This window comes from Euprymna scolopes, chromosome 8 (assembly GCF_053919585.1).
Source record: "Euprymna scolopes isolate OS-2025 chromosome 8, ASM5391958v1, whole genome shotgun sequence".
Taxonomy (NCBI): domain Eukaryota; kingdom Metazoa; phylum Mollusca; class Cephalopoda; order Sepiida; family Sepiolidae; genus Euprymna; species Euprymna scolopes.
Window position 1 is genome coordinate 123108908 of NC_136489.1, and position 11972 is coordinate 123120879.

At 31.9% G+C, this 11972-nt stretch overlaps 1 long non-coding RNA gene across 1 annotated transcript; it reads left to right on the forward strand.

Moving 5' to 3' along the window:
* Window positions 1-253: 253 nt before the first annotated feature.
* Window positions 254-11114, forward strand: LOC145283747 (uncharacterized). The gene is made up of 3 exons (XR_013868731.1): window positions 254-347; window positions 6337-6424; window positions 7021-11114. It is a non-coding gene; the product is annotated as an uncharacterized LOC145283747 (long non-coding RNA).
* Window positions 11115-11972: the final 858 nt, after the last annotated feature.

Consider the following 11972-nt stretch of genomic DNA (forward strand, 5'->3'; position numbering starts at 1 on the left):
GGAGAGCAACAACAACAACAACAACAACAACAACAACAAAAAGGGCATCATTTGAAGCCACGCCCCTAGAAATCTGACATCAATAACATGAAACTTATTTCTTCCTTCCTTTTATACATTTTTCTTACATTCCTTCCTTTGTGGTGTTATGTATATATATATATGTGTGTGTGTGTGTGTGTGTGTGTGTGTGTGTGTGTGTGTGTGTATCCTGCCATTCTTGCTATGATTACATTCTCTGTTCAACTCTTGTCTCTCTGTCACTTAGAGTCAATCAATTTTTATCTCGCTTCGTCTTAAATGTCAAGGCATAATGAAGGCGCGCACACACGCGCAGTTTTTGCTCGGTAGGAATTCTATTATTTGCCGATAGTTTCCAATTTTTATGTCAGCAACATTTTTTTTACATATCAATGATAATTGTTTGGTTATTGCTTGACGATCAAAACAAGATTAGCAATTGAATATAAAACAATTTTTTTTTCAATAACTTCATTTAACTAATTAAAGTTTACATTATCTATCTCAAACTCCGCGGATTAAGGACTATCAATTTATCTAGTGTTTCCTTTTCAGATTAAATATGTTTTTAACTCATTTCAAAGTGTTTTTTAACATATTTTATTAACTGTTTGCTCATATTATATATATATATATATATATATATATATATATATATATATATATATATATATATATATAATAAACTTTAATTACATATATAAATTAAAATAATTGTATAAAAAATTATATAATTATATATATAATATATATAGAGATAAATATGTATATATATAAACTTTAATTATATATTTATAAATTTAATTATATGTGTAAATAATAAACTTTAATCATACATATAAATTATTAATATATATATATATATATATAATGAACTTTAATATAATATATAAATTATTAATATATATATAAATACTAAACTCTAATTATATATATATATATATATGTAAATTATTGATATATATATATATATATATATATATATATATTATATATATATAATTGAATAATAATTATTCTTTTATACTTACGGGCACTAGTGTTTCATGCTTACGCAATCAGCAGTGTGGGACGACAATTCCTGCCGATCGAGAGAATCGAACCCAGCCACAAAGCCCCTTTGACTACATTTGCTAAGCCTCTACCTCATTATATATATATATATATATATATATATATATATATATATATATATATATATAACATTTGTATTTAAGTTCCTTTAAATATTTACTTTTTTAGAAAAGTGTTTTTTAAACTTCTGTGTTGTTGTTGTTGTGTGTGTGTGTGTGTGTGTGTGTGTGTGTGTGTGTGTGTGTGTGTGTGTGTGTGTGTGGGTGATCTTGATTTTAAACATTTAATTTATTTCGAAATTTTTATATTTCAAATTTAATTTAAGTTGATTCATTAATCAACTTAAATTAAATTTGAAATATAAAAATTTCGAAATAAAATATCGACATCATATTTTTTTTTTCAAATCCGTTAAGAAAAAAAAAGTATTTTTGATCTAGTATGTTCACCGAAAATTTATGAATTTTAATATTTTTTTCTTGTTGACAAATATTACATTCTGATATTATCATTGGACATTTGTTTAAACAACTTTAAAAAAAATCATGGTATATTTCTTATAAATATTGCATGTTATTCTATTCAAAATTATTAATAAACAAAAACAACATTTTCATTGTAATATTTATCCTATTCTTATTGTAATGAACAATTTTTTTAACAATTTTAAAAAGAAAAATAATACGTAACATTTATATATATATATATATATATATATATATATATATATATATATATATATATATATATATATATATATATATATATATATATATATATATATATATATATAAACGCCTTTTTAAAAATATGTTTTAATAAATTGTCTGTAACCAATGTTTATAAAATATCGGGCGTTAATACCTGTGAAACAGAAATTATCCAATTTGAATGTGCGAAGAAATTATTGTTATCTGCATCTGCTGTTAGGTGTTTTATATTATTGTTGCCAGCAGTCCTAAATTTGGTTACAACGACTATTTCACCAACAATGTGTTGGTTGGTTGACAATCAATTTAATTAAACATCACCATTTCCAATAAACAATCGTTAGTTTTGTGGTCTCAGATTAGTTTAGTTTTTTTACGTTTTTTTTTTATAAATAAATAAATAAACATTTTGTTTGATCCAATGCCACAATGTTCGTTAATAATGAGAATTTTGATACATTTAAATAACCCTCCCCGACGTATGCAATTGTGTGCTGATTAGTCGTCCGTACCGGCGGTTTCCGTAGCAGACAACTTTTTGCTACTCAGCCAACAATGTTGGCTGAGTAGCAATATCGCGCAATAATTATTAGTCATATGTACCGACAGATTCCAGAGCAGACAGATTTTTGTTAGTTAATCGGCAAAAATTAAAAATCCCCCCACACACAAATTTGTAAGATACATTTCACTATTTCAGTGTCTACTTCATTCGTGCCTAATACATGGCTAGAACTTAGCATGACAAATGATTATATGTGTGTGTGTGTGTGTGTGTGTGTGTGTGTGTGTGTGTGTGTGTGTGTGTGATTACTTCATTTAATCACATGAATTAATATATGAAGATATAATTTTATGCGTAAATTTTTCAGTATTTACTTCAACACTGCTCGATACATAGGTAGAGCTAGATAGTAAGTTATGAAAATATATATGGCAATTAAGCTACACAGAATATTCCGCGTTCCATCCTCGTGAGAATTCGTCAGGCTTATATATGGCAAAAGCCTCACGAATTCTCACGAGAATTAAACGTGGAATATTCTGTGTAGCTTAATTGCCATATATATATATATATATATATATATATATATATATATATATATATATATATATATATATATATATATATATATATATAGCAAAAATGGTAATTAGTAAAAACCTGAAGAAAGTGCTCAATACAATTGCAGAGCAAACATTTTTATTTTATTTCATTACCGTCTGTTTAGAAACATCTGTAACTAAACAGATAAAACGGTAATAATAATATATATATATATATATATATATATATATATATACTGATGGCAAGTAAGCTGCAGAAACGTTTGTGTTTTATATAATCATTTAAACATTTTTTGAAAAATCATTTTTTATTCCATTATTTTTTTTTCGATTATAATCATCGGATATAAACACACGTATTCACAAACACACACACACACACACACACTGACACAAAAACCATTAAACAAGAAATCAATAACATTTGTTCGTATCGAATAGATATAGCAGTTTCATTATCCACTGAATAGTAAGGGAGCGATTAGTTTTTAGTGTATTTAGCAGCGTTAGGAATAAAAAATAAATAATAAAACAATCGACGGTTCTAAATTCAAACCACTCTAATTGACACCTGAAAAGTTGACATTCAACGCCAGATCCTCTCTACAACAATAAACAACAAAAAAGAAACAACGCAAAAGAAAGTTATTTATTTGTTTTTTTATTTATTTATTGAGGTTTAGAATTTTTTTACTGTCCTTTAAATTAGATCAATTCATTTGAATAATTAAAAAAAAACTTTGATTGTTTTAACTTTAATAATGCTTTTAAGTTAACTTTCCGTCGTTTACTGAAAAAAAAAAAAAAATAGAAAATAAGCATTTTTTTTGTTGTTGAAAATATTATAACATCCGTTATTGATTAATCTATCAAATGTTTAATTGATTAATAATGCCTGTTTTAATATTATTATTTTGTTCGCGAGACTCAACAGTAATAAAGAAAAAAATTAAAAATTGCTTAATATGCGAGCACTTGTCTATAGACATGCTTCCTACCCCCCCCCCCCCTGCATATAGTGAAATATTGCTAACCTGAACCACATTATCAGTAATTTTTTTTTTTTACCTGGTCTTTAGACCAGGGATCAAAGTTTGTGCTTAACTTATAAAATTTGTTATATATATTTATTTATTTATTGCAAATAAATATATTTTTAATATCATCGGTTTGAAACGTGGCCGTTGGCGTTACACTATGTATATTTACAACGGCAACCGGGCAACGGTTTATAAAATTTATCATTTGCTAGTTTGTTTTTTCTTTCTTTCTTTCTAAGCTCCTTACACTAAGTGAATATGGTTCGAGCGATTTCCGTAAAGAAAAGAATCCAACGTGTACGTGTAGTATCTATTTTATGCTCAGTCAGAAAATGATAAATATTTCTAAACGCGGGTATGTTTGTCCTAATCGGGAGTGTTCCCTTTTGGATGGAGCACGTTTAAAATACGACCATGTGTCTAACTTTGCCCTCGTGGGGAGAAAATTAAGAACTCAGTCCCAGGAGGCATTTAGCGATTTTTTTTTTTTATTATTATTTCTTTTTTAAAAAAAAGATGCTAATTATTGTCTATTAATATGTTTAAAGAACGATTAACAATTAAATAAACAAACAATTCAAAACAAATTATTTCTTTCATTTATAGCGTGTTTACTTCGATATTTGCAAAACGAACACATACTTTATTGGCCAGTGTAATTTGAATCCCTAGTTTTCACTTTAAGGTGACGCGTTATCTTCGGAAATTAGAGATATTAGTCACACCGGTTATAAAGTCAGTGTCCATTTTACAAGAACGTATAATAGCGAATTGAACCCTCAACGAAACATGAAAAAAAGAATTGTGAATATTGCTTCTTCTTTTTTTTTTTTTTTTTTTTTTCATAAACATGTTTGAAATTCCAGAATGATTTGAACGATTTTTTTTTTAATCGTCTAAAAGAAAAAAAAGATGTGGTCTATTTTTAGCTGCGCCGTCACTCATTCATTCGTAAATGATTATTATTTTTATAAGTATGCGTACATAAAAAAAAAAAAATTAAAAAAATTGGGTTCATTTTACAAAATCTTCATTGTTTCTGTCCTCTAGATCTTTTTTTTTTTTTTTTGTTTTTTGTTTTTGTCCCAATCCAAAATCTTTTGAAGCTGGACTTTTTTTCCACATTAAAAACTAACCTTGTGTTTAATTCTCCCCTCGTGGGGAGGAAGCAACTAAATCAGACCAAGTGCACTCTCGAACTGAAAAATACAAGTTGAACATTTTCATAATGCATTTTTTCTTTCTTTCTTTCTTTCTATTACAACGAGCATGCTCAGCCTCAGCATCGATTCAATCAGGTACAAACGTAAAAAAGAAAAGGTAAACAATTGTGCAGTATAGCAGACAAAAAGAACTGCACAACCACCGAATATTATTGTATGTTCTCTTTTACATTAAGAATAAGAAAGGAGAGTAAATTGGGTATTTTTAACATAACTTAAACGAAGTCTCTCTCTCTCTCTCTCTCTCTCTCTCTCTCTCTCTCTCGTCATACCGCGGCTCCAGGTCAATATTGTTATTATTCAACATGTGCTCACTGACCGAGTCTTTCTTTCTTTCTTTCTCTCTCTCTCTCTCTCTCTCTCTCTCTCTCTCTCTCTCTCTCTCTCTCTCTCTGTTATTGCTGGAGTCGGTTGGAACATCTCATTCCTGCAAGCAGCTTTGATGATAGAAACAACGCTATATTATTCTTTAGCGAGTAATGTCTCTGTATTAATCACATTGTATGATCACTTGCTCGTATGTGTATGTGTGTGTGTGCGCGCACGCGTGTGTTTCTCGCCAAAACGTAATTTACACATTACTACATTCCTTATTTATTTACATCCTCACGATGGCAAAGATCAGTTTAATGTGGGGAACTTCCACCCCCCCCCCCCCCAAAAAAAATCACTCTGGACTGGGACGAAAATAAAAATTGCCCAGTCTAGAAGGATTTCTTTCCACTGACCGAGGACAGAAAAAAACAGTAACACAATGCCAATATCAGAAAAGAAAAGAAAAAAAAAAAACATTACATATTACTCATTTAACATTAATTGAAATCTATAGCGTAAAATACTAAAATTAACTTTCTAAAACCCCTAATTAAAAAAATATATAATAATAATTACGAAGTTTTAAATCTACCAGGATACATTATAATTTCGTCATAAGCAAGTCACGCAGTTTAGCTAGTTCAGTTCCTGTCCTATAAGCCAACAGAGTACAGATCATTGTTGAAATGGCCTTTATCCTGATGGCTAAGATATGGCTTCAGGCTTCGGTCCTGTGCAATTCTAGGAGGTCCACACTTCCAGGCTTTTCCTTCGTCCTTTGGGAAGCGGTTAATTTGTTGCTAATCGCATAAGGTGTCTCTACTGAGAATTGCAAATTGTAAACAGGTCTGCTTGTACATTTATTTTATTTTATTTTATTTTTAGGCCAGAGTGTTCTTCCTACAGGAATCTGGCTCTTCAAATCTCACTTTCCGACAGTTGTGTCACGTCGTCCCGCCGTGGGAGGAAAAAAGTAAGTTAACTTTAAAAAACAAAAAACAAAAAAAAAAACAGCCCTTTTCAAAGCCGTTCTTTGTGTTGATCTCATTTTTCTTGGAAAATGCATATGAGAAAAATAATATTCAGTTTTATTTCTCCCTTGTTTATGAAAAAAAAAAATTTTTTAAACTGGTAAATTTGAAGATTAACACCTTGTGCTGCCCCCCCCCCCCCAAAAAATAGGTTCTACTTTTTTATTTGCGACCTCACTGAAAAAATTGGAAGAAAGAAAAATAAGGTATTTAAGAATTTAGTATGTTGGATTAGCTTTAATATCAAATGACCCCCCCCACACACCCATTTCCAGGTAATTTTATCATTTTAGAACAGTTAATTTTTTTTAACCACTAATCCTAAGTTCGATTAGCATAGTCGTAAAAATAAACGAAATCGCTTAATCCCCGTTAAAATAACACTAGCCTTAAAGTGCTGGACGTCACATTTCCCTGCTTTGGTTGGTTGTTTTACGGCGACCAACCCTTTTAAGGTTATTTAATGCCGAATCCAGTGATTTTGAAGAATATGTTTTTAATAGAGTGTATTTGTTTTGTTTTGTTTTTTTCTTTTTAGGTCGGTTTCTATTTAACCCACAGTTGGGACCCTAACAGGTACTACCACTCCGGGTCAGAGTGGACCTGGGAGCAATGGCAATTAAAGGGCAGCTCCACCACACTCCCCAAAGCCCGCAAGCTGGGGCCTCACCATCGGATATAGTTTAAGGTCATATCCAGGACCTGCCTGCTTTGAGTAGGTTCGATGCTTCAACACAAACTAAACAAAGACACTTCAAAAGTAGATTTTGTCTTCTAATTTTGTTTTTGTGGGTCCTTACGACTTCTCATCCCTATCATTTTTTATTTATTTATTTATTTATTTTTTACAAATTTGGTCTTGTATTGGCTGAAGCTACCCCATATGTCAACCCCACCCTTTGTCAAGCTTTCACAAAAACATTCGTCTAGTTGAAAGCACTATCAATAATTTCCCTTGTGCCCTAAACCTAAACGTAGATTCCATGATCAAAACTTCTTTCTCAGAACTGCCCGACTGTGGAACTGGAACTCTGTTCCGCTTGCCTACTTTCCAGCTGACTACAATATGGTCGTCTTCAAGTCCAACATGAAAAAGTTCTCGATGATGTTAAGTAATCAAATTTAGCAAATTTCTACTAACGATTACTACGTCATTTCTCCCAATGACTATCGTACACTCGTTAACCCTTATCCTCGAATGGCTTTCAGACATTTATAAGTGGTGACTCCTTTTTACAAAAAAAAAAAAACAAAAAAAAAAAACAGGAAAAAAGTTATATCAAAGGGCCTATAATCCCTGACCCTCCACCCCGTTGAGAAACCTTTAAAAATTGTTTTATGACTTGATAAAACTAAAAAAAAAAAAACTTCCATCCGTCAACAAAAAATGCGTGTGTTCGTTTGCTTGTGCGTACACGTGACCTTAATACGTGCACTAAAAAATAAAAAAAATAAAAATCACATCTTCATTTAAAAAAAAAAACAAAAAACTTGAACGCGGTGTTTTCTTTCTTTCTTATTTCTATATTAAAATGCATTTCGTGTGTATGTGTGTGTTAAACGACTTTTATTTTTAAATTCGTTGTTATTGTCGGACAGTGTCTAATCTGCGCAGCAAGCAGATCACAACGTAACGATAAGATGGTTTATAAGTTAAATAACAATTAAGTTTGAAATATCATGCAAGATTTAAAGACTTGGTACTCCTTGGACGTTGAGTTACATGGCAACCAGCATAAAAAAAAAAATAATAGTCGCTCCCTTAGTCCCCCACCCCACCCCGCACGTAACATTTTATTTACTGACGTTGCCGTAACTAAACGATTATTGGTCGCATTTACAAACATTTATTTTGAAAAAAAGTTTTACTCTTCATGAATATTAAAAGAAAAATGTTACTAAACATTTATTAATAATTTCTCACTTTTACAAACATTTGATTTTAAATTTCTTTTTAAATGACGACGTTTATCGACTTTTTTTTTTAATAGTATTTGCGGATGGGTATGTTGACAACAAATATCAGTTAAATTTTGTAAATATTCCCCCACACCCAATGGTGTTTATTCCGAAATCCGTTAATATGGAGAGGTTGAGGGTGTTTATTCTGAAAGCCGTTCTTAACATTTGTGGAGGTGGACCTAATGTAAAAATAAATTTAAAAAAATAACTAACTGATTTACTGATAATTTCTCACTTTTACAAATATTTTTAATTTACATGCGCGGACGAACAAATTGTTGAATAGTGCGAAAACAAAATGTTTTTTTAATAAACTCCAGGTTTGCAAAATTTAACTGATATTTGTTGTCAGCATACCCATCCGCAATTACTATTGTGCCAGTTGACACGGTTAAAATTCGGATTAAAAATTGTTATAAAAATAAATACAATTTAGGCGCGTAGTATGATTATGATTATGTTGGCGCGTGAAAAATAAAAAAATAACTCCCACGCAAATTCCGGCGTGGCCTTATATATTAAATCGACTCAAAACGAGCGGACGTATTACAGAGCACCCCACGTGATGTTTCCGTCCAATGGGATTTCTCCAAGGACATTTTTTAAAACTTTTCTTCTTAAGCTCGCTGGGAGCCGGTCCAAATAGTATTTAAGCACACACAAACATCAGATCTCGCTCTCAACTGCATTCTCATTCGGACGTTCCACGCGTGTTACTATCACTCTTCCATTTTCACCGTTCCGCGCGCTTCATACACTTTCACGGGCGAACATTACCTATTGCCTCTCTTACCATGTTTTAACATATGAACAGTTCAACAAAAAAAAAAGGCATTCTCCTTTTTTTATATACGAACACTTAAAAAGGACTTCTGAACTCATTATAACGAGAATTATATTTTATTTGTTAATGGTTGGTTTCTGTTAATAAACCTCCGTTTGTTTTGCATGTAAGTCTTCTTTCTATTTTTATTTATTTGTGGAGGAAGTTAGTTCCTAAAAAGGCCTGACGACCCCCACACTATTAAAAAAAAAAGAGTCGATAAAGGTCATTTAAAAAGAAATTTAAAAACAAATGTGTGTAAAAATGAGAAATTATTAATAAATGTTTAGCAACTTTTTTTCTTTTCATATTCATAAAGAGTAAAACATTTTTCAAAATAAATAAATGTTTATAAAAGTGACAAATAATCGTTTAGTTACAACGGCACCATCAGTAAATAAAAAATGTTACGTGCGCATGCGTCAGGCTTGACTAGGAGTGGGAGACTAAGGGAGCGACTATTATTTTTTTTTCTGCTGGTCGCCATGTAACTCAACGCCTAAGGAGTACCAAAAACTTTCTTCTTTCTGTATTTTTGTGAATAAATCCTTTCTAGGAATAGAATTGTGTTGTTATACGAAGGAGAATTCCAAAAGTAATGTCTCCTATTTTTTCTTTCTTTTTTAATTTCGAATGAATCAGGAGATTGCAAATTGCATTGTTATGATGACTGAACTCATTCATGATCTGAATGTTTAATCTCTCTGTTGCAGACATTGACGGTGTGAGACTAAGAAAGCAACTTATTTCACGGACGTATGTCAGAAGTAGAGATGCGCGTTGCTGAATTCCTGGTAAAAGTGCGTTGAGAATGGTGGTGATTATTTTAAAAAAATAATAAATTCCAGAGGCGAAAAGGTTCCTCGTTTTAATGGTATCACTCCCGTCTTTGTAGCTCTTCAACATTTTGAGTTAAAAAAAAAAAAAAAAAAAAAAAAAAAAAGTTTTACTTTTGGAACGACCCTCGCAGTGGCGTAGCAAGTGTGGAGGTTCCGCCCCGGACGGCACGTGGCAGGAGGCGGCATTTTGAGAAGGTAAAAATAGAAAATATTTTTAAAAAATTAATTAATTAATTAATAATTCAAAGCAAACAAAAAATCTGAAATTTTATACCAAAAAATGAGTCTTTAATGTCGTGAAAGAAAAAAAAAAATCGCAACTTTTGGAGATATCGGAATCGGAAAAATGTGTCCCTATTTTCCGATTCCAAAGCTGATTCTTTTAAATTTTTAACTTTTTTTTTCTTTTTTTTATTGGTATTAATGATAAATACTTATTGTTTTTAAATTATCATTAAAACAAAAATCATGATAACTGTTTATGGGTGTTGACGCGAAGGACAGGTCGCCAATTTGTAAGAGAAATCTATCAGATTTTTTAGTGCGAAGTTTCCAGGTGAAGGAGTCTCTAGAAGTCGAAAGTAGTAAAGTATTACCGGGACCGTTAAAGGGAAATTTAACGTGATTTCCGATTTGCAAAAGGTCTTCACCAGATCACATCCTCACCCATATGAAATAAAAAGACGTGTATAACTTCGGAAAAATAACGACACGTGACAAAGAACTCGAGATCGCTGTATTGAAGTGAAATAACATTTACGTGTTTAAGAAACAGTACATCAAATCGTTCCAACGTTGAGGTTTTTACAAGTTGTGTTCATTAGGCAAACTTAGCTAATCAGTGTCTCGTGGAAAAGTCACGAAGTTTAAAGTTACTGATTTTCATGAACAGAGTGACACACGTGGTTATTTTCTGAAGGGAAAAGAAAGTCATAAGCTAAGCGACGTGTGTGTGTATGTGCATATGTGTTCGTTCAACACATTTGAAAACAGTAGCTCGAAATAGCATTGTTGAAAAGAATAATTCTCATTCGATGTGGTAATTTTCCATGTTAAGAATTTAACGTGCATGACGCGCGCAAAGTCATGTTAAATGGTGAAATATGAAGAGAAAACTGATTTGGTTTTCGCGGCATTCTCGGCGAAACTGTTTTATGTCAGCATAGACGGAGTCGACGCAGTGGTGATGTTTACTCGTAGAGCTGCATCCTGGATTGGTTTAATTTTCGCGGACAAAAAAACCTTATATACGCGTGTTTTAAAACATTCTAGTCTGTTTGTTGTATCACTACGCGTGGAGCATAGCATAGTCCTTTATCGCGTGTGTGCAGATGGACAAATTACGACGTTGTGTGCTTGCGTGTATTTCATACGTAAGCGTGTTGAAAACAGCGATTGCTATGAAAATGTCTCTGCCGAAGATTTGTTCCGGCTGTATGGCGCGGTCGCTACATGACTCTCCTCCTAGACGAATAGTCGATCTAAGAAGAAGGAATAAAATATTGCAAGTTGATGGCAGTCCGAAAGAAAAGTGACATCATCAATTTTTTTTTTTTTTTTTTTTTTGGCGCGCGCGGTTGCTAGAGTGCAACAAATTGCGTAATTTTGAAAGAAATGAGCCGTTTGTGTTTGCGAGGTGTATTATGAATGTTCGTATCCACTTAGAGTTGAGCGAAAGCAGAATTTCGTGGGTAATAATTTCGCGCCATTTCTCTGGTTCAGTGCGATCTGTCATAGATCCATATAAGTTTGCAAGTGAATCTGCAGAGTTCGAAGTAACGGGTGCATGTGAGCGAGCACGGTCAGAAGTGATGGATGCAAGTGAGTTTGCCCGGTCAGGTGCGAGTGAGTTTGCCCGGTCAGAGT